The 25,410-nt window shown below is 36.2% G+C and overlaps 1 protein-coding gene across 4 annotated transcripts in view; it reads right to left on the bottom strand.

The window, feature by feature from the left end:
• The window catches only part of dpr6 (defective proboscis extension response 6), a 205,977-nt gene that overhangs the window by 116,468 nt on the left and 64,099 nt on the right, over window positions 1–25,410 (bottom strand). Inside the window, exon 1 of one of the 4 annotated variants that reach the window (XM_069060411.1) lies at window positions 13,873–14,207. The exons of the other annotated variants lie outside the window; for them this stretch is intronic. The gene's annotated coding sequence lies outside the window, so the exon portion shown is untranslated. Of the gene's footprint in view, window positions 1–13,872; window positions 14,208–25,410 lie in introns of those variants that run through there. 4 annotated transcript variants of the gene reach the window in all.

Genomic DNA, 25,410 nt, shown 5'->3' with positions numbered 1-25,410 from the left:
GACAGTGAATTTGTGCGGCGGAATCTCGTCAGATCTTGCAGCGAGTGGGTTTAGCAAAAGAAAAAAAGTAATCGCGTATCTTGCAAAACTCGGCCATCTCGAGGTTTTATATGGCGTAGCTTTAGTTTGTTTTTTTTAGAATACTCATGATTGAGGGGGATTTGGTCGCGCAATTTAGTATGTTTGAAATAAAAACGCTGAAGTAAACAAGGAAATATTCCGTTGGGTAAAAAGGTAATAAGAGTAAGACACATAAAAATTTGGAATGTATTTCGATACACACCCCAAGTAGTTACACGAGGGTTGTTTTAGAAAGTTTGATAAAGTGGGAGGAAGTATAATCCACATCTAACCAATAAAACGTATTTCTCCCCTTGAGCCGAGCGTTTGACTTGACGATAACCGACTTCGATTGCCTCACTTAACAACGAGAATAAGTTTATACGGTGAACTAAAGATTTTTTCATAAAAATTCCTAGGTTTGATGTTTAACGATCTGATTCTTGATACTTAAACGGGCCAGCGTTTTGTGGAGGACCATCTAAAGGGTTCTTCACCGGCTAAAAGTCAACCGGCGAAAAGGGAAAAGAAGCTTTCGGCTAGTTAAATTTGCATTTTGTCTGCAAGAAATGACGATAAAATATTTCCATAACTTATCCTTAGATAAATTTAGAGAGGTGTACTACAATAGAAATAAAGTAACGGAGTTTGTGCGTTTACTTTTCCCCGTTGGGATGGATACAAACTCAATAAAGTTTATTTCACACCATTTTTCTTCTGTTAACTTTGCCTGCTTTAAGAAGAACAATTTATTACTTTGCGACATTCTTAAATTTAATAAGAAACTTTCCAATCCTCCCGAAAATTATCAACTCTTGCTGCTACAATATGCTAATTGAGATGCGAACTGTCAACTGTCAGATTAAAACAATTACTCTTAATAGCAACTCTATCTACTTCTATTTTCGCCCAAGAACTTCTCCTTATCAGGAAAATTCCTAATGACGACCAATTGTAACACGATATTACTTCGTGCGTCAGAATCAAATATGTCAAAGGTTTAACGAGGATAAGGTAACTTGAAGACATTCGAAACTCCACTACTAGTTCTCGAGTTGACTAAATACTAGATCCAGAGACGCTATTTTACTCTCATTGTTTCACAATTATTCATTTTAAAATCAGTACAAGGATCGAACGTCCAAATAAAAATCTGATCTAAAGTGCTTCGTCACAATTTCTATTTATTTCCCGTACGTCGTAACTCGTAGTTTATGAACTGCCACCGCTGTCAACTTTAACCTCCGATTTGTCTTTGTTTTTTTTTAACTCTATTTTTAATAAAAAGTCGTTTTTTGCAAAACTTACCGATAACTGGTGTAGGAATTACTGAGCTAAATGTAACATATTATCTCGGACACGCGTTCCTCAAATTTTTCAAAGCACTCTTGACCAGATTTGCATTTCGACAATCGACTGTTTTAATTGTTAAACGAAAACATCAGTGTTTTTCCGGGTACAAACTGTTCTGTTACGCAACATACGCTCTTCATAAATTAATCAAAGTTCTATAGATTTTAGATCAAAAGGCGGAACTGCGCAACTCGGTAGTTATCTTGATTAGATAAGAGCTTTTGTTTTGAAAAAACCATTTTTCGTATTTATTTTAAATGTACGTTTGTTGGTCAGTATTGCGCTACAGTTCGAATTAATTGCAGAATTTGTTACATTTTTTATGATAATAATTGGATTTCTTTGACGACAGTAGACAAAAAAGAATATGAAAATATTCCGATGAGATTACTCAAATGTGACTGTTCATTTCTCGAAGACAATTATATTTCCAAAGCTCTCTGAACCAATTTTCTGTTTTATATTTTAAACACGTTCTTTTATAAAGCTCCATAAGAAAACTCTTGAGGTAGGTTTTACTCCACGCAGATGAAACAATACAATTTTTCTCAACGCGTTTCACTAACCAAGTTAGCATCCTCAACTAATGAAAAAGTGTAACGTTTTGATTACAAGATCCGAGTCTCGTGTTGATTTTAATCAAAAGTGTTAATTTTTTGTTTAGTCGACTTCATTGTTTCTAACTTGATTCGACCGTATTGTTGAAGAGTTAATGACCAATTTGACATTAAAACAAGAACACGTCGGTAGTTCTTTCGAGTTTGAAGCTTGTTTAGATTAAATTTGTTTTATTCGAGACACATTTGCTAAAATGATTTTACTCTGGAGATGATGAGGATTTATATAATTAATGTTTTCTTTTCGGGACTCATTAATTATGCTGAAGTTAAGTCATATATTATCGTGGCTGTCATTGGTTTGAAGTTAAGAAAGTGTTAATTTGATCTTAAAATAGACGACGTCGGTGGAAATATCGTGCGGCATCTTTTGACGGTAAAATAATAATACCTCATCCTTTGTGTTTTTAGAATAGAAAGTGTTTTAAATGAAATTGCGAGTTTTGCGTGAGCATTAATAAGGAGCGTCCTGCAGTTCGTTTCACTCGTAATACTTTTAGTAGGTAATAAGTGCTTTAGGTGGGTGCGCCGGGGAAACAAGCAAGAAATTGAAACTCTTCATTTTTGGAATACTTAGAAGTAATTTAGTAAGATAATGCTTCATAAATTTTCTAACGAAAAATGCTCGACTTTGACGTTTTAAGATTTAATAATAATTTTAAATGTAAAAGAGAAGTTGCACGGAATTAAAAAACTTTATACATTTCGGGCCTTAATTATGCGACAATGAGAAGGAAATTTTCTTTTTAAATATTTAAACTAGAGAATGTTGTAAGTAGTAGCTGAGAACCAGCTTTTATGGTCGGAAAAATTCTGAATAAAATGTTAACGTGAACAAAGACTACCGGAAAAAGTGTGATTCGTATAAAGCTTTCAACTTTTAAAAGTTTCTTAACTACTACGTAAATGTTTTACTTAAAACGGTTTAGATAAAAAAAAAACTTCTAATATATACTTTTTAATTAAAACACTGAAAACTTTCGTTCTCAAAACGGCGTTAAATAATTCACAAATACTAATTAGAAGTCATTCGGTGGGCATCGTCTTGAAAAATCAGTACCTTCACGCTTAGTTTCAATTCAAGAGTGTATAATTATAACACCTGTTAGGTATATACGCGCTGTATAAAATATACACGTGTTTCGATCGACTGTTTTTGTTTTATTCGCGTTGCAGTGCGAAAAGGTAATTTTCATTTGTCATGATGAGTGAGCAGTGTCAGAATTTCAATATGGCGTAATAACAGAAACCAAGGTAGAGTACAGAATTAATGTAAGCAAATTAAACACAAGTTAGAACGAGTTGTACGTTAGTTGAACGGCTGAGATACGTCAAAATCCACACGTTGTTGGTAACATATGCCAGGACATGCCCCTCAATTTTGCATCTATGAAATTAATGCTCGAGCTAACCTCACTTTCTACTCCCCATACGTCAACTCTCATTTCTTATTGCAATTTTACTTAATTACACTTAACGTGCGGAACGTACCGCGATGTTTCAATTTCGACTCAGCTTTATCAACTTTTTTACATCCTTCTACTTTTAGGCTGATTCGAGAAGTTTCCTTCATAACATCTTCTGATAACTTGTAACACCATATACTTTGTCGCTTTTTGAAGGATTATCCCTAGGGTAGTTACGCTTACATGTTCGCCACTTTCCTGAGAAAAACCCAATAAATTCTACTAGAAAAATTGATTAAAAAAAGAAAAAGGGACACTTTAGAAAGGTCCAAACTTTCACCCCTTTGCCATGTAGCATGACAAATTTCCCTCTTACATTTTTGCATTTGTCGTTTCCTGTACTAATCCACAATCAGTCTTTCTCGCTGTGTACGCTGAAAACCGAATAAAACTTTATTGCAAACAAAACGAAAAACACACCGGAATGATGACTCTATTATGACGAGATTAAGTTTTTTTAATAAAACGAGCTTTCCAACTATCGGATCTATGAAAGTTGAAAGTGCTTATTATCGTCGTGGTATTGCGTGATCTGAAACCATAGTCTCGTGAATTCGGAACGCTTTCTTCCAGCATAAATAAATACACATATACAAGACGCGAAACGAAAGAAGATCAATCGATTGCCAGAGAATTCGATTCGGATTTATAATCCCAAATCCGCCTAACCCAGCAAACTCCTTTGATGTTGGCGTGCTTATTATCCTAATCACCTTGCCTTGTATAACGAGAACCTACAATCACATCGTCATCCCGTAAAGGACGTGAAACTATCCGAAATTGAGATTTTCTTATTAATTAATTCGTCACGTGAGCCGTACCCATCAAAATGACTTCCGTCATTTGAAAAATGGCCCAGATCGAGGCGTCATCTAGATCGCTCGAAATTATTTCGACTCACACGAGAGAAAATTGCTCTAACGAGATACTCCTGAAAGCTGAGAATGTTTGTTAGTATTATTTCCGTTAATGCGCCGTCTAGATTTCTGCTTTTGCTCCCAAAGGGCCACGCCAAATTACTCCGTTATTTTATTTTCTCCTAATCTTCACGGTTAGTGTGAACGTCGCCACGACTTCAACTATTTCCTATCGACGATGGCCCCACCAGAGTGTTACTTATTTGATCTAACACTCGCAATATCATCCTCGTAATTCCTATGAGGTTTGTGCGTTAAAGGCTATGCATATTACATTCGATACTCCTAGATTCTCTAAATTCCTTGTGTTATTCTTGCGCGAGCTTTCGTCGAAAACATGCTTTACGAGATGGCCACTATTCTAACGTTATAAGCTGTTTTCAATTCAAAAGCAATGCGTCGGTAAATGGATTCCAAAACCAAACGAAACAACTTCTATGGGCTCCCAAACAGATAAAAAAACAACAAAAAATAAACGTCATTCTTGCAGACCTTAATATTTCCAATCTTTAAATCTCCATTGTGTAAACATCTCCTAAAATCGATAAAGCTCTGTATCACTCGTCCACATTATACTACTCGTTATTTTCCTTGTTAGAATCAAATAAGAGTAAATTGGTCCGGTATTCCTATCACAATATCCATTGTACATTGTGTGTCAAAACGTTACAGACTTTTTGTTGAGAGCTTTTCTTTGTCAACCTTTCAATTTATAATAAATGTAAATTACGATAACCGCCACGTTAATATTTTCACCAAAGAAAGTGTTCACCTCGAGACTGAAAAAATCAAAGCGACATCTGTATTTGATCGTGACGGAAACGATTTTGATATTTTTCTTGCTTACTTTTTAACCTATTTGATGATCGGTTATTTGCAAGCTTTCTATCCGCAACGACCGCCTTGTCCTAGTAGATTTTACACGGTTCATTTGACAACATCGTAGGAAAACCACGCTGATACGGTTTCTCTTTTATTGCCGTAGAAAGTTGTTTTTGGGTCTCATTTGGTATATTATAAAAGGTCCCGTTTTCAATTATTCACTTAATGGACGTGGCAAGTGTACGTCTTCAACGAGGTTTCCATTACAAAATAATTTATTGATGAAATTCCTTTACGCACGTTACAAACTAACTTCGATTGTGGTCGCAGTGGTAGTCGTCTCATCTTTCAGCTTAAATTTTTAATGACGAGGATGGAAAATTTGTGAAAAACCAATTAGAATGAGAAAGGAGGTGGACAGTACGGAACAGATGTCCAAGGTTCATTTCATCTATCGATCGTCATAAACTTTCAAAAGATATGTCACGTTCCCGATATGATGGGCTTTTGTAATTCTGTATAGGTGTTTTCCGACACATTGAGTGTATTTAACAACAAAAGCCGACACTTTGAGATAATTACACCGTGTGATGGGACAATTACCAGTGTTGTAATCATTCTTCCTCGACTCTGTCTCCTCCTAATTCGAGATGTTATTGACAACAATCCCCTTGTTTCGTCGCTATTATTTATGCGCCCGCACTTCACGTACATCTACGCTGCGATTATTTATCAGAAAATCAAAGGTCACATTATTCACTACCGCCGACGAAATTTGTTGACGTATCTTCGCGGGGCGTGGTTCAAAATTTTGATTTAACGATTGGGTCCGGTCGTTATGTTCTTTTATGGATGCGTTTGCCTAAGCCGAACGTGAAGGCATAAACTTTTCAAAATGGTCAAAATTATCTAAACGAACTGGCTAAATCGGTATCGGCATATAAAATGATCCCGGGGTTGTTTTATGTTGTAACAAAGATCGCGGAGTGGGATATCCGGTGGGATAGATAGATAACGGACCAAACTGCGAAGATATTTGTCCGAATTATACCCAATAGACGCATTCGAAAGTATCAACGTGAATAATCGTTTTGATGAATTTGAAATAGTCGCGCAGTCGTTTGATCCTTTTGTCGTTAGAATTAGTCGGGAGTGGATGGTGTTGTGGGATTTATCCCGGCGTTTCCGTCAACTCTAAGGACCAGATAACGCCGGAGATAGCTGGTCCCTCAAGTGCACAAAACAACGAAATTATCTGATACGCTTGTGCGATATATTATTCAACCTGCACCACCTTCAACCCCACGAATTTCCCTTTTAATTAAGACACACTACGATCCTACAATTGGCCAATCTTTACAGCTCGATCGCATCACGAGTGAGTTTTTCTGATAGGAAGAAATTTATAATCTAAATCAACATAAATTGCTTTTATGGAATCGATCTGTGACCAATCTGGAAAGTGGAGTAGAATGGATGGCGCAAGTTAAGCGTTAAGTTAAGCTAATGAAAATTAAGTGCATTTCTTATCCCTTTCACGTAAGCTATCGACTTATTTTCATTTTAACTGTGACCGTCGTCTCGCTCTGTCGAAGGGAGGAATTAAAAGAAAACGTGTTAATGACGGTGGTGAATGTTGATTCTAGATGTGTCATGTGTGGAAAACAGAAACGGGGCATGGTTTTAGCATGCCTAGATAAACAATCGCTTTGTATGTCTGAGAGCATTAGCGTCACATCATTTGTCACAACTGTCGGGTTATTCACCCTCTCGACAATGGAACAATCCTAAATTGCGTTTTTTTACGGAAAAACAGGATCCTGTTATTGGTGCATAAACTATAGTGTTTGTGTGATGAGCTTTCCACGATTTGCAAATTATATGTTAAATGATTGATTAAACGGTGTTTGCTCAGGTATGATTGCATCCGATAGTAACCATTCTAATTTATCATGTGAACTTACGGAAATTCGCCAGGGCACGCAATTCCTTCCTTAGATTTCATTATATTTTATGTTTTTCCTTCACCATTAGCTGAAGAATAATGTTTGTATAAGAGCCGACCCATCACTATCTCGAAGAAAACATTACTTTGTGTATTATCTAAATGTAACGTTTATAAATGATGATTGTTTTTTTTACAGAGGTAACCTAACCGATGTAAAGGAAAGAGGAAACAAAAACGCCGATATTATTTCACCTTCATGATTTTTCACCAAAAACAAATTGCTTTCATTCTGATGTTCCCTTTCCGGGTTGAAAAAGGTACAGTTAGAAAATCTTCATAATCGTGATAATTTCATTTCATTTGATTCGTTGCTCTGCGTGAATTTAATTTAATAGCCGAAACTCTAACAACCGCAATTATCTGCAACTTTGAAATATGTATTCGTGCTACATGCTCATTCTTGTTCATCGAATTCTCTCGCATTTTAAATGATTCGTTTCAATGGGAGGCGAAATGTATTTAGGAGGAGGTGACAACTAGACCGTACCTACGTACCTATTTCTATTTCTAACTTGGGCATTTTTGTCTGGAAAACTTTCATCGTCAAAACTGTATTGCGAATAAATTTAACAAGCAACGCAAAAGGCGATTACGCGAAATTTCTGAATTCATTCAGACGTGATAAATGTGCCATCTCCACCACCAGAGTTCGAATTATTCGAATAGGTACGTTATATATCATCTCTTGTTATGTACCCATCTGATGTACCTCGCGACCTAGCTAATTAATTACTTTCTTTCATTAACAGTTACGGCATTATGCGGCAAATATTTACGCAATTTGCTTCAAAGAATTAAGTAAATTTTTACACGTTACGCCGATTTGCGATGTTAGTTTACCAAATCTTTAATTCGAACAATGTTTTGGAAAACATCGTGCAGACAGAAAATTTTTCTCGTTGTTCATTATGTTTTAAAGCGGTTACTGATGGGTTTCTCGAGAGCATTACAACAATCTCTCCAGTAGGTCAAACCATAATCGTAAAATTGAAGATGAATAAATGATTTATTAAAAGGAAAATGAAGTTGATTTCAGTGAAAATCAGCCGTTCGGAACCGAACTAGAATAATGACGAAAGTTGAACGGAACAGAATGAGAAAATTTATAAACGTCTCGTTGTAAAATGAATGTAAAAGGAGTTATATTTTAGTAATTGTGTTTGTTCGGTAAAATTGATTAATTTGTGACAACACGTGAAAGGCTCTGTTTAGCAGACAAAACAAAATGTAAGCAGTACATGTACTGTGGGTAAATATGTAAATTGTCAGTGTTCATAATAGTTAACAATAGTTTTGTTTGTTATTTTAACCTGTAGTATCGGAAGTTGTTGAATGAACGAAGCGGAAGTATAAGTCAGAAATTAATTAGTAAAATTGTGTTCCCCATTGACGAAGTAAACAATCCAATTCACTAATTCCCGACAGTATCGACGAAAATAGGCGAGAATTTAGCGAAAAAAAAACTTATATAAATCCCCCTGGTTTATTTTAGAAGCCGTAAACATATTTACAGCCCTTTTATACCCTTAATGGTTAGCAATGTCAAGCTAAAGAAATTAGCGCACCAATCGGACGAAATGGCCACGACTGAAAATGGGGCACACTAAAACAGACTGATGGCGCCTACATTTGACAAATTGACAAGCCCTTTAATTATAAAGAGGCGAAATGTGGACCCTTAAACAGCTCTAACAGAAATCGGCCGTCACGCAATATTAATCTAGTAAAGTCAATGTAAATTGCCGAATTTAACGCACTCCTGTCAAACACTTCACTATTTAGCACATTTTCAATCATCAACCACTCTGCATGATTTATCTCGTTTCGCGTTGACGTGCCGCGAAAAAATGTGATAATTACGGCCACGCAAATTACCCTTTTATATTTAAATGCTCGTAATGCCTTTCAGATTGTTGATTTTGTAAACAGTTATTCCCAACAATTGTACGTGCGCCGCCATTTTTATTATCGAAATATATTCCTGTTTGTCACTGTCGAATTAAAACGACAATTAAACACTTGCCGAAACGACTGCAACATTTATATATACTATATGTATAACGGAACTGTCGCTGTCAATAAAAATATCGATTTTCAACAGGATCTATCGCTTCCAGGGTTTCTTTGTCACATATACATATTTGAAATGTTCACACTATTTGCCACCCCGTTTACTCCGTTAACCGTCACATAATAAAAAAAAAAAAAATTACTGAATACTGCTTTTTAAAAAAATTCTATAGAAATTTTTAAAAAGCATTATTCAGTATGCCATGTTGTTTACTGTTATCCTCTGAGACACAAAGACACTAAGTTAAAACGTTAAAAAATGTACATATGCACATCTTTGTACCACGATTTTTAAATAATTTGCTAATCTGCACCTGCGTCACGAACGGAGGTGAGTCCTCCGCGATCAATTATGACGCCATTAGACCTAGACAAAATTTTAGTCCGAATTCCTAGGTGTCGGCAATAAACATTTCTTCTTATAAATTAGTTGTCGGGTGCTACTATTATTAGAACAATACTAATTAGAAATAGTAAATTGTAGAATTCGGTGTGTTGTCTTATTTGGTGGGAAGCGATTTGTTTGTCGCCTTTGGGGTGAACGTGTCGGCACATTTTTCGTCTCAATAAAGAACATTTTTGTTCGTGCTTTCCAGTAATTGAAATGATGCGTATTAAACGTACTCGTATGTTCAAAATGAAACGAAAAATGAAGTTATGTCATCAGACGACAATCTCCATTTTTGTTTTGGTTCGTACGCATCACATAAACTCGGAAATTGGCAATGTCGACTGTCCGACGATAATTTTGTTTCGGTGAAAAAATTGCGGCTGACAAAAATGATTTCAAATGACGTAATTAATCGGGTTCGGACGTGTTTTGGCAGCATGACAACACTGTTGAGATGCACGGACGTTGTCATTTCTTTATGAATATGTGTCAAGTGAATTTAAATATACGGCATGCATAATTACTTCTTAACTGATATATTATCATAAGTTTATCAAGTAAACTCAAATGGTCACACGCACATGTAGATGCTTGATGTAGATTAAAGTCTATATGAATTGCAAATTAGAAAAAAATGCGTTAATAGACTGAAATATTGGTAACATGACTAAATTATCTAAACAACTTAATTGCTGAATTTTAAGAAACTACCAAATTTATACTGCGAACTAGTGCCTGAAAAGCTTTTTACTCGTAACATTTTTTTCAAAGCGCAAGTTTTATTTGATAATTGGTGCAAACCGTGCGAGTCCGACTGCAGTTGTAATGATTTTATTGGTTTAAACTTTTCACCATCAAACTTTTGGTTTTGTTCTAATTTACTCTCATCCCCATCCCTAGTTCAGTCGATTCGGTTTTATAGGTGTTTGCTAACTTTTATATCGAGCATACCGTAAAGTGATTAAAAAACTAAAGGAAATCGAAGTCTTGGCAAAAATTGGAAATTCCAACTTACTAGCATGTTTGTAAGAGTTTAGAGCCGCCGTAAAACCGCCCTCGAGTTTCATACCGTTTCATTTAATAAAACAGTCGAGAGAATCAATTTGAGAAAGTTGTATACACGTCCGATAAAAAATTCATTTTTAAGTCGAATTTCTGACAACGTACGGAGGTTGGATCAAGAATTGGGAATTACGAGTGAAGAAGTATCGGGAGTTCAAATCCTGGACTGGGAAGGCGTTGGAGATTGTCAATTGTTTTGCTTTTTTAAAGTGTAAATTGACAGTTGTAATTAGAGAATGTTGACAGCTAATCTAAAATTTATAAACAAAAAATCTTTGTTTTTTTCTTTCTTTGCAAAATTTTACATTAAAAATACAATTACTAACGATTCCTATTTCCGAAGTAAATATCTAAGGGCACCCTTTGTTAAAAACAAACATAAACAAATGTGATTCGTGTCAAACGGCGGGAAATTCATACTTTACACTTACAAATGGTTTACTTTTTTCAACGCCTACTCAGCCCAGGTTGAACACATGATACATAATACGTTTACAAACCTGATGTCGATGCTTTTTCATTCTCTATTTAATTTCTACTTTTCTTCAATTTCATTTACGTTAATATTAATTACCTCCCTTACGGAATTATTTTGGCACGAAAACACCAAATTCATCTAATCAAAGAAGCTAAGCAATGCCGCGGGCGGTCAATTTTTGGCCGTCCGTCAAATTACCTTCCTCAAATTTCTCACTAATAGCATAATCATTCATTTGTTTAAACTACCACAAATTTATTTCCCTGAACTCTACCGTCCACGATATTGACAATCTCTGTAACACCGATTTTCATAACGGGTGTTCAAATAAAAAGTTCATCAAGTTGGCTATGACTTTTTGATGAACGAAGATAGAGCGAAAAAGGAATGCTGCCTTCTTTGACAGATGCCAGTTGTGTTTTGCCAGTGTAACGTTGAGTTCACAAAAGGGAAACAATTATTTTTGATTTTACGCAAAAACTTCAGAGGAATAACATTTTTTGCTTCGTTAGAAACCCCCATTTCCGTTATTAAAATCTCAGTAGTGATTTACTACATTCTTAAATTAATATTTTCTCTTAAAGTTTGGACTTAGAATTAAGTTTTATGTTATAAATTTGATCACAATTGGCCTTGTTTTTTGACAAACAACTTATTATTGTCAGAAATAATTTCAAAATGTCGAAAGAATTTAGTGTTGGACCGGTTTTCGTCACATAATTACAAAATTTAATGAAAAATTTGCCAACACTTATGTACCACGCATGGGTGTGCGAAAGCTTATAAAAAAGTTTTAAAAAACTGGATCAGTGACTAAGTTACAAAAAATATATATATATATAGTGAAGACCTGCTTAATAGTGATGAAGAACTAAGACAGCCCATAAGAAACGCTGTAGCATCATCAACAAATAGCTTAAGGAACTTCAATACATATAGGATTAAATTATATGCAGAAAAGGGCGGAGAGTTAATAGAATAGTTTTATATTATTCAATTATCGTTTGATTTTTTCAAAAAAAAATGTTTTTTTCTGCATTTTCTTTTATTTTAATATTAAGTCTTTCTCTATGTTGAAGAAGACTTTTTAATAACAGAAATGGGGGTTTCAAATGAAGGAAAAATGTTATTCCTCTGAAGTTTTTGCAAAAAATCAGAAGTAAAAAATGTTTTCTCCTCTTGTGAACTCAATCCGGGGACATACTGTACGTATCACTTGAGCGCATATAATTAAAAAACTGCTATACAAATTTTGATGAGGTTTTTATTAATAGCTAGAGTATTTCCATAACTACAGTTTTGGTAACCGTTCATTTGAACTGATACTAATTAAGGTTGAGGTGGGGTTTAATAAAATAATAATTTGTCGGAAGAATCAAGCTGCAAAGTGATAAATGGGAATACGTAGTATACCATCAATTAAGTTTTGTTGTAATTAATAAGTTACCAGTGGCTTTATCCCATGTTAGGCTAGAGTTGTAGTGGTGACATTGCTCAACTTGATATGCATAAGTTTAATCCCGTGGAGGGATCCGCTTGAATTATAATCTAGAAACAGATTTTTCGACAATAAATGTTTATGATGTTGCCCTAAGCGCTGATTAAAGTATACATTTAAATTACGTTGCAAGTTGTATAAGGCAAGATTGTGTGGGAGCGGAAAAGGTGTAGGTGAAACAAAATAAAAAGATTAATAAATCAATAGAGAAAATTGAACAAAGGGTTGAGCGTAGGGTTAGAAAGTCAACGCAGTATATTGGACAGATCGTTCTAGCTATTTTGCAGGGTCATGTGCCTAGCTATCAGTTGTGACCTCACGTACGCTTCTGATAATGTAATAACATCTCGTCGCCTCCGGTAAGTACCTTTACCGCCGCTTTTGTTCCAGTTTTAAAATTGCAATACAAAAATTACGAGTCGCGATGTATTTTTATTGCGCACATAAATGCGAATGGAAATAGAATTTTGAAAAATAACGTTTGTGGCATCGGCCACCAGTGGGTGAATTAAACGGTCATTTCGATGAAAATGTTCGCTTGTAGTAAACTGAAAGTTGCTTCTCTCGGTAGAGTCATTTGGTACGTAGATGACCAACAGAATTTCCGATAAGTGAGGAAACATTTGTTCTTGTAAGTTCCCAGCGCCTCTGGCAGACATCTATTGATCTTCAGTGGTCCGCTGCGAAAGTCTGACGTGTTGGAATGGACACGAACATACGTCTTTTGCTACATTTTATGGCACGTTAACTCGTCATGCATACTTATGAACGCCATTTCTTGAGCCGTCGCTCTCGCAAAATAAATGCTATTCTACGAGATCACCTGCCAACATCCTCCACTTATCTGTCGATAATTAACCTCCTCTTACACCTGCCGCTTCTACCTTCACCACCACCACGGCAACGCTCCGAGCGGACACTCGACAACCTCGCAACTCCACATGTCTCGCTCCAATTTCACAGAAAACTGTCACGTATTTTATTGTTAGTGTTTATCGATTTTTTTTGTGGGGGTTTGTGCTTTCCTCATAAAATTTGCACGTTTCACCAAGTTATTTAACGAAGCTTGTGTACGCTCAGAATATTTGGATTATCCAAAACAATTTAAATTCCTTAATCTAGGCACTCACTTCTCTTTAAATTCTCAGTGTGGAAGTCGCGGGACTGTGTATCGTCAAGATTTATGGATATTGGTGCACAAAACGTGTTAATACAAAATACCGACACACGTTCGTTCTCTAAATACACAAATCAACTGTTCAGACTGATGCTATTCCTTTACTAAACTCATAACACACCAAAATAACATATCCTTTACAACTCATTATCCGCTTCAAAACATTCTCAACATTCAAAAACAAACATCCCAAAGTCTTTTATCTTGCTTCTAATATTCAACTTATCATAAATCTTGTGTTCCTCTCGCTGTAACATTATTATTGTTATCACTCTCCAAACTCACTGTTACTTCTTTCAAATTTTCTACCAACCCATGTCATATTTTATCGCGATACTGAATTAGATCACAATTTCCTCGAATTAACTCCTCTCTTACAGATCCAATCTCTGCGTGCTGTTCTTGAAGAGTTGCCACGTTACGAAGTAGCACCTTAGACTACTGACATGTTCACTTTATCTCGTACAAAGTACTGCTGCAACATATTCAAATTATGTTCCTCTCGCCTCACAAAACTTCTTCATTTTGCACTTTCGTAACAGCACTTTTTCAGACCGTTCGGTGTGCGGTAATTGAATTTAAACCGGACTTTTATTGCGATGATTCCTTTTTCGAAACACATTATTTCGAATTTAACTTCAAAGAGTTTTCTCGATTTCATTTCGAAAAAGTGTGAAGTTGTTCGTGTTACTTAAGTTATCTTCGCTTGTGTTGAGAGACGTTCGTGAAATATTGAGATTTTTGCGTGCCACTTTCTCGCAGAACGCAGATGAAAGTGTCTTTTAACAATTTTTGTTCGTGTTTTTGGTTCTGAGAGCGAAAAAAAAATTAATTTAACCCACTTAGCCGAAGTACAAAAGCTCAAATTTAAAATTCTCTTTGTAACGAGAAGCGACAGTCTCGAAAATATTATTTATTGCAATTAAAGTTCTTTTCCATAAGCAAAAGGTTTTTAAACTTTTTGTAATTCGTTTAGTGGCCACGTAATGCTGTCAAGTTCTGCGCTCCTTATCAACAATGAACTAATTTAAGGAGCAGATGTAAAGTCATCACAATAAGAAGCTTTTATGCTTCTTTTTCATAAAGTAAAATCACATCAGAACTCATAAATCTTATAAAAGCGTCGCCGAGATGATGCCGGAAATAATATGGTGATCGTGTTGCTTTTAAAAATTAAAATCTGCCGTTGTTCAGATGCATACAAAACGTAAGGGTCTTTAAAAGGGCCATTAAGAGTAAAAGTTTATCGCCACACCTACTCCTCCATTACCTACAATACAAACCAACACGTTTTTGTGTGTCCATCGTGTGGGAATTATTTAGTAAAATTCTAATGGAAGTAACGGAAAATATTTTCTGCGATGTATTCAAATAACCGGAGATAAAATTTGTTTTACAACGGCATTAAAAATAAAATAAGTAGAGTTATGGCCCACATTTCACAATAGCGATAGCATTAATTGTGAAATTGTTATGGTGTTGTTGAAGAAAACAAACATAAATAATAACCGGCGTTACCTATGTTTTCGCAGTGATAATAAACTGGAGGATGTGTCTGAAAACAGACGTAATGTTTGCTTCAGCGGTAAAAATTGATTGCACACGTTGTGTTTTTTTATCATTTTCTCTAGTGAAAACACGTTAGTGTAAACAACGACGAATGCAAGAAGGTGGCGTAATATTCATTTCTCACTTCTGATAAAATGTGTTGAGAAAACATAACGAGTAATAAGCAAATAAGGCCACTTTATGCGTCAAGTCTGAGCCGTTATTAAGGACGTATAAAATCTCGGTCGGTAAATACACTTTGTGTTTTCTCCAGAGATCGTATTCTATACTAGTTTATTTTCACAACAACGTTCACACGCTGCATACAAAAAAGCCTCTTGACGAAGGTCCAGATTTGTCACTTGAAAAGCTCAGCAAGTTTTCCGAGCTAAATGCATACGCTTCCTCAGAAAGAATTTAACATCCTTTAAGTAAACTTTCTCCTTAGTGTTACGACATTTCAATATTTAATTTTTCCCAAATCCTGACAAATGGGCTAACCTTTCCGCACCCCGAGAAGATAAATTATTTTCTTGTGCAGCTTGGAATTTGATGATCGTCCCAAATTTGAATATTGTTTTTTTAAATTTCAGTCACGTTATACGTTATACGTTATACATTACGTGTGAATTTCACGAGGCACCCGCCAACTTTGGTCATTAATTAATTTATGAATTAATCACCGCAAGACGACTTTTACGAGAATCGCTAGATATTCTCGACACAACCCCAAAATACTAGCAAAATCTCGTTTGCCTCATCGGAAACATACATCACAACTCACTTCTGCCCAAGACTTTCCATTAATACGATCTAGTTTCGATTGTAAATGTACAACTTCTAATACAACATCCTTTTCGGACAAATATAATACGAGCACCTGCGGACCGCACCGTTCCACAACACCACCCTTTCTGCACTTGTATCTCGACGACCCAACCCTTTATCTTCTTTCGCAATGTCCAAGATCGTTTTCTAGCAAATGTTGCAACTCGATTAGTTCCAACAAGGGCCAACACGTTGTGTCAACCCATGTTATGGTTCTTAGACGAACACTAGGCTACGTCTGTTTCAGATTTAACGCCCTATTTAGTTATTCAACGCAATGATAAAATTATCCAAATCGAGTCTGTCTCTCTAATTGGGAGATTTCAATGTAACAATGATATTTCGAGGGAAAATAATAAAACTGTCACTTTTAATCAGGGTCCTCCCCCCATTTTGTTAATTTCCATTAAATTTATAAATTGCCATTTTAATAATAAACTTTATCTAGATGCGATGCAATATTGTTCTGGGACGTCGCGTTTCTATGAATAAAATATTCAATTAAATTGAGCGAGTTGTACGAAGTTTGTAATTACCATAAAATTTAACCTGGGGTCAAAAAACCTGAACGATTAATCACTGTTGGGTGGTGATATTAGCCGTTCAAATGATATAGTCGTCTTTGTATAACTACTTAAAAACTTTATTGTATGACAAAATGTTGATGTACAAGTGTTAAGTACCAAGGATAGTGGTAGACTCTTGTTTTTACCGCTATATCTCGACTTAAATAAGGGTGGGTGATTTCACCCCTCTCACAAAGAAAGTAGGCAGGACTACCTGCTACAGTACCTCTTTCTAACAATAACATTCAAAATTGCATTATTTTGTACATATACCGCCCCCCTTGAAGGCACGGACTTCAAAAATATTGGAATTAGCAAAGATCGAACATGGTTATTAGAAAAAGGATTGTTACATAATAAACATGACAAAAAACATTAAAAAATACAAACATTGAAGTCAATTGTAAAAAAAGGGTTAATGCATAATTATAACAAATATTTACACGATACAAACATAGTCTATTCATTCGCTGGCAGAACGCACACCTTTCGCGTGGCTCTTTTGAAGATGCCATTGACAGTCTTTACGGACACTACGCGCACAACACCGTCACTTCCGGGATGAAGTTCTACGATGCGTCCCAATTTCCATTGTAGTGGCGGCGTGTTGTCCTCAACTAGAATCACCATGGAACCAACTTCCAAGGCGGGGGTGGACGGTCTGGAACCGGAACCACGGAGCTGCTTGGAACGATTGATGTTTTGAACAAGGTACTCCCTTTGCCAGCGGTGCCAAAAGTGCTGCCTCATCTGTTCCACTCTTTGCCATTGCGTCAATCGGTTGATCCTCGTCGTCGTAAGATCTCTTTCGCTTATAGAAGTTAATGGCTCTCCGATGAGGAAGTGACCAGGGGTTATGGGATTAAGGTCATTAGGATCGTTACTCAAGGGACACAAGGGTCTGGAGTTTAGGACTGCTTCAATTCTTGTTAACAGGGTATACAATTCTTCGTAGGAAAGCACGACTTCTCCAATTGTTCTCTTTAAATGACCTTTAATGGATTTTACGTTTATTTCCCAAATACCGCCCATGTGCGGGGATCTGGGGGGAATGAAATGCCACGAGATACCCTTATTAGCCAGATTTTCTGTAATTTGACTAAATGAAGCTGACTTTAGAAATGTTCTTAGTTCCAGTAATTCTCTATTGGCGCCAACGAAATTTGTAGCATTGTCCGAATAAAGATGGTACACATGACCACGTCTTGATATGAAGCGTTTTAGCGCATTCAAAAAGGTTTGAGTCGTTAAGTCACCAACTAGTTCTAAATGCACGGCTTTAGTTGAAAAACAGACAAAGACGCAAATATATGCCTTCACAGTACGCTTACTGCGACCACGACATTCCTTGATGTAAATAGGCCCGGCATAATCTACGCCACTGATTGAAAATGGTCTGGTTGGTTCGACACGGGATTTGGGCAAATTACCCATAATAGGATACATAACGCTTGGTTTGACTTTAAAACATTGCAAACACTGGTGCAAAATCTTGCGTACCACACTGCGTGGAGAAATTATCCAAAAATTTTGACGTAACGCGGCTGAAGTTCCCTGAACACCAGCGTGCAGTTGCTCAATGTGCACGTGTTTGACTAATGCCTTAATCAAATGGTGATCGTTTGGTAGCACGATGGGATGTTTGACATCGTAAGTTAAGGATGAGTTTTGCAACCTACCTCCCGCGCGAATTAAATTATCATTCTTGTCGAGAAAAATATTTAAGCACAGTAAACGTGATTTCTTGTTAATCGGTTTGTTTTGTTTAAGGCAAGCTAATTCATCGTTGAATGCAACTTCTTGAATTAAACGCATGATGGCCTTCATGGAATCTTTTAATTCTTCACATGTTAAAGAACTAGAGATTTGCCTTTGGTTTGGCTTCCTACAATTGTTGATGAACCGTAATACCCATGACATTACGCGTTCAGTTTTTTTGTAATTTGAAAATTTTGTAAGAAGCGGTAGTTGTCTTTCGCGAGAATGAATATTGGTCAGAGTGACAGTTCGCCGTTCTGGAATTTCAATATCCGAAAGATTTACGTTAGATACGGGCCAAGTGTCGTTGTTTTCTGACAGCCAATCAGGACCGTTCCACCACAGTTTATTAGTTTTGAGTTGACCAGGTAAAGCACCTCGGCTTAGTACATCCGCAGGGTTACTTTCGCTTTTGACATGATACCAATCTTTCGCATCCGTTAGCGTTTGAATTTCGGAAACTCGATTTCCTACAAATGTTTGTAAGTTTGAAGATGTAGCGTTTATCCATGCCAGAACGACTGTGGAATCTGTCCAGAGAAATTGCTGATCAATTTTGACATTTATCGTTCGTAAAACTGTATTAAATAATCGCGACAACGTTAAGGCGGCACACAGCTCCAAGCGTGGTAACGTAACAGCGCGAAGAGGAGCCACACGAGATTTAGCGCAAATTAAGTGAACTTGATGATTGCCACTATGATCGGTTGTTCTTAGATAGACAGCAGCGCCATATGCGATTTGTGATGCGTCACCAAAACCATGTAGTTGCACCTGTACGGGGCTTGATTTTATTATGTTTCTGGGAATTTCGATTTCGTTTAAGTGAGCGAGTTCTTGCAAGATCTTAACCCATGCACAATAAATAGTTTCAGGTAATAGATCGTCCCATCCAATTTTCAAACTCCAGCATTGTTGAAGGATTATTTTTGCTTTTACTACTACTGGCGCCACAAGACCCAATGGATCGAATACCTGGGCAGTTTTAGACAGGATTTCGCGTTTTGTTAGTCTTTTCGGAATGTCGCATTGTTTTACCTGATAGCGTAACGAATCGTGATTAGGATTCCAAAAAAGCCCTAACGTTTTAGTGTAAGCATCCTTATCGAAACTGACGTTGAGATTAGGCTCGTGACTATCTGGAATTAATGCAGGATGATTGGCGGCCCATTTACGTAATAAGAAACCACCATGAGCTAAAATTTGAATTATTTGATCTCGTAAAGTGATTAGGTTTTCAAGTGAGTCTCCTCCCGTCAGAAGATCGTCTACGTAAAAATCCTGTTGAATTGCTTTAGCGGCTTCCGGGTACTGATTTACGTTTTGAAGAGCTAGTTCTTTAAGACATCTTGTTGCTAGAAAACTGGCCGGTTTTGTACCGTAGGTTAGAGTGGTTAATCTATACGTTTTTAGCGGATCTTCGGTGTTCTCGCGCCAAACAATTCGTTGATAGTCACTGTGATCGGGATGTATTTCTATCATACGGTACATTTTAGCTATGTCCCCGTTTACGACGTATTTAAAAGTTCTGAATCTCAACAAAATTGCAAAAAGCTCTGGCTGGATTGTAGGTCCTGCCATAAGATTGTCATTTAGACTTAATGCATCAGCTGAGCGAAATGACGCGTTAAAAACAACTCTTAACTTGGTCGATGTAGAATCCTTGAGTACCGCGTGATGGGGCAAATATGTACAGTTCGGTTTATTTAATTCGCAACCCGGAACTTCCTCCATGTGACCCAAAGAGATGTAATCCCGCATGAATTGCACATAATCTGATTTTAGTGTAGGCCTTTTGTTTAGGTTTCGTTCCAGATTGTTAAAAAACTTTACAGCACTATCGCGGTTTGACTTGAGAATTGGAGGATCATTTTTTAATGGCAGTTTAACAAGAAACTTTCCGTTTGTTTGTCTGCACGTATTTTGAATAAAATGTTGCTCGCACATGATCTCTTCATTTGAAAAGCATTTTTGTTCGGAAGGGTTGCTGCATTGTTCTAGTTCGAAGAATTTCTGCACCTGGTTCTCTAAAATGTCGGTTACCGACGTTAGAGAAAGCGAGCAGGTGCTTGAGCTATTGTTATTGTTCATATTTAGTGACCCACCCGCAATGAAACCTAAATGGGTATTTTGCAGCATTAGTTTGTTATGGTTCTTCAGTGTTATTTCCTTGCGGTCTTGACATAAAAGGTTCCAAAACAAATCAGCCCCGATAAGTAAGTCTACTGGTGCAGTTTCTAAGAATTTCGGATCGGCTAGCTGTAATTCCTTTGGAATATTTATTGCAGACATGTTTATGGTCACCAGGGGAAGATTTTCGGTTATTTTTTCCAGAACAAAACAACTTAAGTTCGCCGAAAACTTATTGTACTGAGACTTGATGTTTACCTGGACGGCCTGTTTGATGTTCGTCGAAATTTGACCAATTCCGCCAACGGTTATATTTACGGCTTTCTGCTGTAGACGTAATTTTTTGGAAAATGATGACGTAATATAACTGTTCATGGACCCTGCATCCAGGAGAGCTCTACATTTATGTGACTTATTATTACGATCTTCTATGAGAACGATCGCGGTTGATAACAAAATAATTGATGATTGGGACCTCATAGAATGAGCGTTTAAACTTTCTACCTGTGCTGGTGTTTCATTGGTTTGCGTGATTTGTCTTTCTTTGTGAAGCAGCGTATTGTGGCTTTGATTGCATTTACGGCATTTGAATTTGGACTGACAGTTGTTAACAAAATGATTGGTTCTTAGACAATTAAGACATAACTTCAGGTTTCGAGCTTGAGCGTTTCTTTCCTCTACATTTAATTTTGTAAATTCATTGCACTGAAAGATTGTATGATCGTCATTTTTACAAAATGTACAATGTAGTTTGTTTGTGGCAACATAAGATGTAGTGCTTCGTTTTTGTGACATATTGTTTTTTGCATTATTGTGATTCGGATTGACGTTCGATTTGGGGTGCAATAGATTTAAGGATTCCAACAACTGACATTTCTTTTCTAAAAATTCGATCGTTTGACCGTAAGTTGGAACCTCGTCGGTTAATGTAGCCTGCCATTCTCTTGCAAGATTGTCGTCTAATTTGTCCACAATTATTACGACTAGAAGAGCGTGCCAAGTATCAATCGGTACTTCTAGCTGTCTTAACGCGGCAACATTTGAATTCAACGTATCTAAAAAACACCTAAGTGACGAATGCGAGGCTTTAATTACTTGGGGTGCCTTTGTGATGGCTATTATGTGATCGTGGACGATCAGCCGTTTGTTGCAGAACCGTTTCTTTAAGATATCCCACGCTACATTATAATTTTCTGATGACACCGTTAATGACTCGACTGCTCGCAAAGCTTCACCAGATAAACATGATCGCAAATATTGGAAACGTTGACAGTTGTTTAGCATGTTGTTTTCGTCTTCAATAATGGATTTAAATGAATTTTGAAATGACAACCATTCCTTATAGCAACCAGTGAAAGATTTTAAATTTAAAGTTGGCAGATTCAATTTGATTGATTGATCACGATTAGAGCAATGTGAATTAGCGCTGGAACAACTACCGTTAGGATTCGCTGTGGCCGCAGTGTGCGGTGGAGGCGTCGTTTGTCTAATTTTTGTTTGAATTGATGATAATACATCGAGATACTTTAAATCAATTTCGTCGCGGTCCTGAGTCTGTGTCTCAATCGCCTCTGATGAAAGATCGAGTGATTCAATTTCAGTCTGTACCTCGTCATATTCTTTGAATATTTGTTCGATGAATGTTTTTCTAGTTTCTAGTGGAGACACATCATTATCATTTGATTGAAAATTAGACACAAAGTTCTGAATACGCGTAATTCTAGCTTTTAATGAGGTTCTTTTCCTTTTTAGAGCCTCTAATTTGGCAATTGATTCATCTAATAAGGATGTCTCGGGCATAATGATTGATTTGATTTACGTGGTCGAGATGAAAATTTGCGAAATTAGGAACAATAGAAAAAGTCGTACGTAGTAATGCAGTTTGGAAGGGAAATTGAAAGGATTGAGAGCCACTAACCTTTGTTGATGTCTTGAGTGATGATCGCTTCGCTGCTACCCAATTCGGTGACTATTCGTGCTGCCCTTTTGCCCTTGCTGAAGGTGACGAAATCGTTGCTGCCCTCTGGGTGTCGAAACTGTTTCTTGAATTGTTGTTGTATTACACTTGTTATTACACTAGACGACCGTCGTGTGATATGGATTTAATCATCCGGCTCGAAGGACCAAAATTATGAACGATTAATCACTGTTGGGTGGTGATATTAGCCGTTCAAATGATATAGTCGTCTTTGTATAACTACTTAAAAACTTTATTGTATGACAAAATGTTGATGTACAAGTGTTAAGTACCAAGGATAGTGGTAGACTCTTGTTTTTACCGCTATATCTCGACTTAAATAAGGGTGGGTGATTTCACCCCTCTCACAAAGAAAGTAGGCAGGACTACCTGCTACAGTACCTCTTTCTAACAATAACATTCAAAATTGCATTATTTTGTACAAAACCATTTCCGACTGCAGAGCAAGAAAAAAGTACATTCGTCAGTGTAAAACAGGTCGTTTCGCGATATAAAGTTTCAATTCTTGCTGCCGTTTCCCTAATTAATTCAATTACAAATCCTTTCGGCTGTTTTTCTATTCCATTTTCACGTCCTTCTAAATCAAAATTAATATTTAAATAAATTTAAAACACGATTAACTTACAATGGATTCATATTAATTGTGTCGTGTCAAAGCTTTTGATGTTTTCGCACAAAGATCAGAAAATGTCATTAAAGCTTAGACCGGGGCAAGAAATTCATTTAACCAAAATGAAATTTAATGCAAAATCTGAATTAACAAAATAGATCTGTTACAGGATCTCTCGTTCTCGCTCTCTCTCCCTCAACAGTTTGACTGGCATCAGATGGATTTATTTTTATTCGGTGCGATTCTAATTATTCAATTCTAGTTTGCTAAATCATAACCATGTTTCTAACAATCATGATTATGAAAATTCAAGTTTGTTGTGACGGGTGTTTTTTTTAATTTGTCGTCGAAGTTGGCGTTGAAGAGTCGATTGTGAATGCACCATCGGATTACAACTCTGATCAGTTGTTTAAATCTAACCTCAATTTTTGCGTTGTTTGTGTTTTTAATCTAGCAGATTGAAAAATCAGTGCTTTTGAGACGAGTGGTTCATTCACAATCGATTCTTCAACGCCAACTTCGACGCCAAATTAAAAAAAACACCTTTATGAACGTGTGACAAATCATCTTGCTAATTTGAAAGATGGACTTGGTTGCAGTAAATTTTCTTTTGAATTTTCAAAATAACGTGGAGAATGCTGAGAATCAGCTATTGCTATTACGAAGTTCTGTTGTGCTTTCAAAACTAGATTGAGATGAGAATATACCGGGTGGGGCATCGTAAACGCGCACGCCAGAAATCGCGACTTCTAATTAAATAAAATTGGCGAAATTTTATATACCTGACTAATTATTGATAAGGTATATTTGAGAATTTTTTAAATTTTTTTTGTTAATAAATAAGGCCGTAACAGTTTTATTAGTTTTCTGAAATTAACTGTTAATTTACCTATAAAGTTTTTACACTAAATGAATCTGTATCTGCTAGCCCATCAAACCCTGGTGGCACAATTACAAATTTTGACTTGGTTAGCTAAATAATTCGCTTTTTTATTTAAATGTAAACCAGACGGGTGATTTACGGCACAATGGTATCATTTCCCAACAAAGGTATAGCCGACCGTTTTAAACCTTTTTGCCATAAAATTGACAGTTTCCATTGTCACCTAAATTTACAACAAATACAACAATTACAACAATAAATAAAAATGATTTTGAAAGTTGAAATGTAAAACTGCGTTTAATTCAAAATCTAATTGGTATTTTTTTCCGTAGATTTCGTAAATAATTATAGGAAGTGAATCTGGGTAGGTTAGTATAAAAATCAGAATTTGACTTTTTGGTTGAAATTTACATTTTAATTTTTTTGGCTTTGTTTGTAATTGAAAAATTATCAAAAAATTATGAAATGTACCTTACCAATAATCAGGTAAGTCTGAAAAATTTCGACAATTTAATTTAATTAGAAGTCGCGATTTCTCGCGTGCGCGTATACGATGCCCCACCCGGTACAGTGTGGAAACTAGGTACATATACTAGTTTCAATTTGGTTGTAGGTCGTAAAATTTTATGGTACTTTAAGTTAAAGATCTTGCGGGGCTTATAAATCCTAGTTTACCACTAGCAGGTAATATTTTAAGCAGGGTTGTATTGTACATTTGGTATATTTGCATTGTACGGCAAACGGCACGCGCCGCTTCCCAACCTTTTCAAACCCAACCATTGTGTCCGTAAATCGCTCATAATATCCAATAAAATTTTACGACCTACAACCAAATTGAAACTATAGTACATATATACTTTTATATTTTAAATTTTAAATTAACTCAAACAAAAGCAAATAAACATTTAAGGTTAACAATAAAATTAAAGGCAAATGTTGAAATTGCCTCGCGCCAACCTTTTGACACTTACGGACACTTTGTACACTGCGCTCAATAATGACAGGGCTGATTTGTTCTATTTCAACGCGAATTCTCAGCCGTAAGTCTTCTAAATTGTTTGGTCTATTAAAATAAACCTGCGATTTTAAATAACCCCATAGAAAAACATTTTTACATCAAAAATTAAATTAAATTTTTGAAGTAAAATTTGTCCTTTTCTCAAAAAAATTGTTATGTAAGGTACCAAATG

Source organism: Tenebrio molitor, chromosome X (genome assembly GCF_963966145.1).
Source record: "Tenebrio molitor chromosome X, icTenMoli1.1, whole genome shotgun sequence".
NCBI lineage: Eukaryota > Metazoa > Arthropoda > Insecta > Coleoptera > Tenebrionidae > Tenebrio > Tenebrio molitor.
This window is presented reverse-complemented; position numbering and strand designations above follow the sequence as displayed.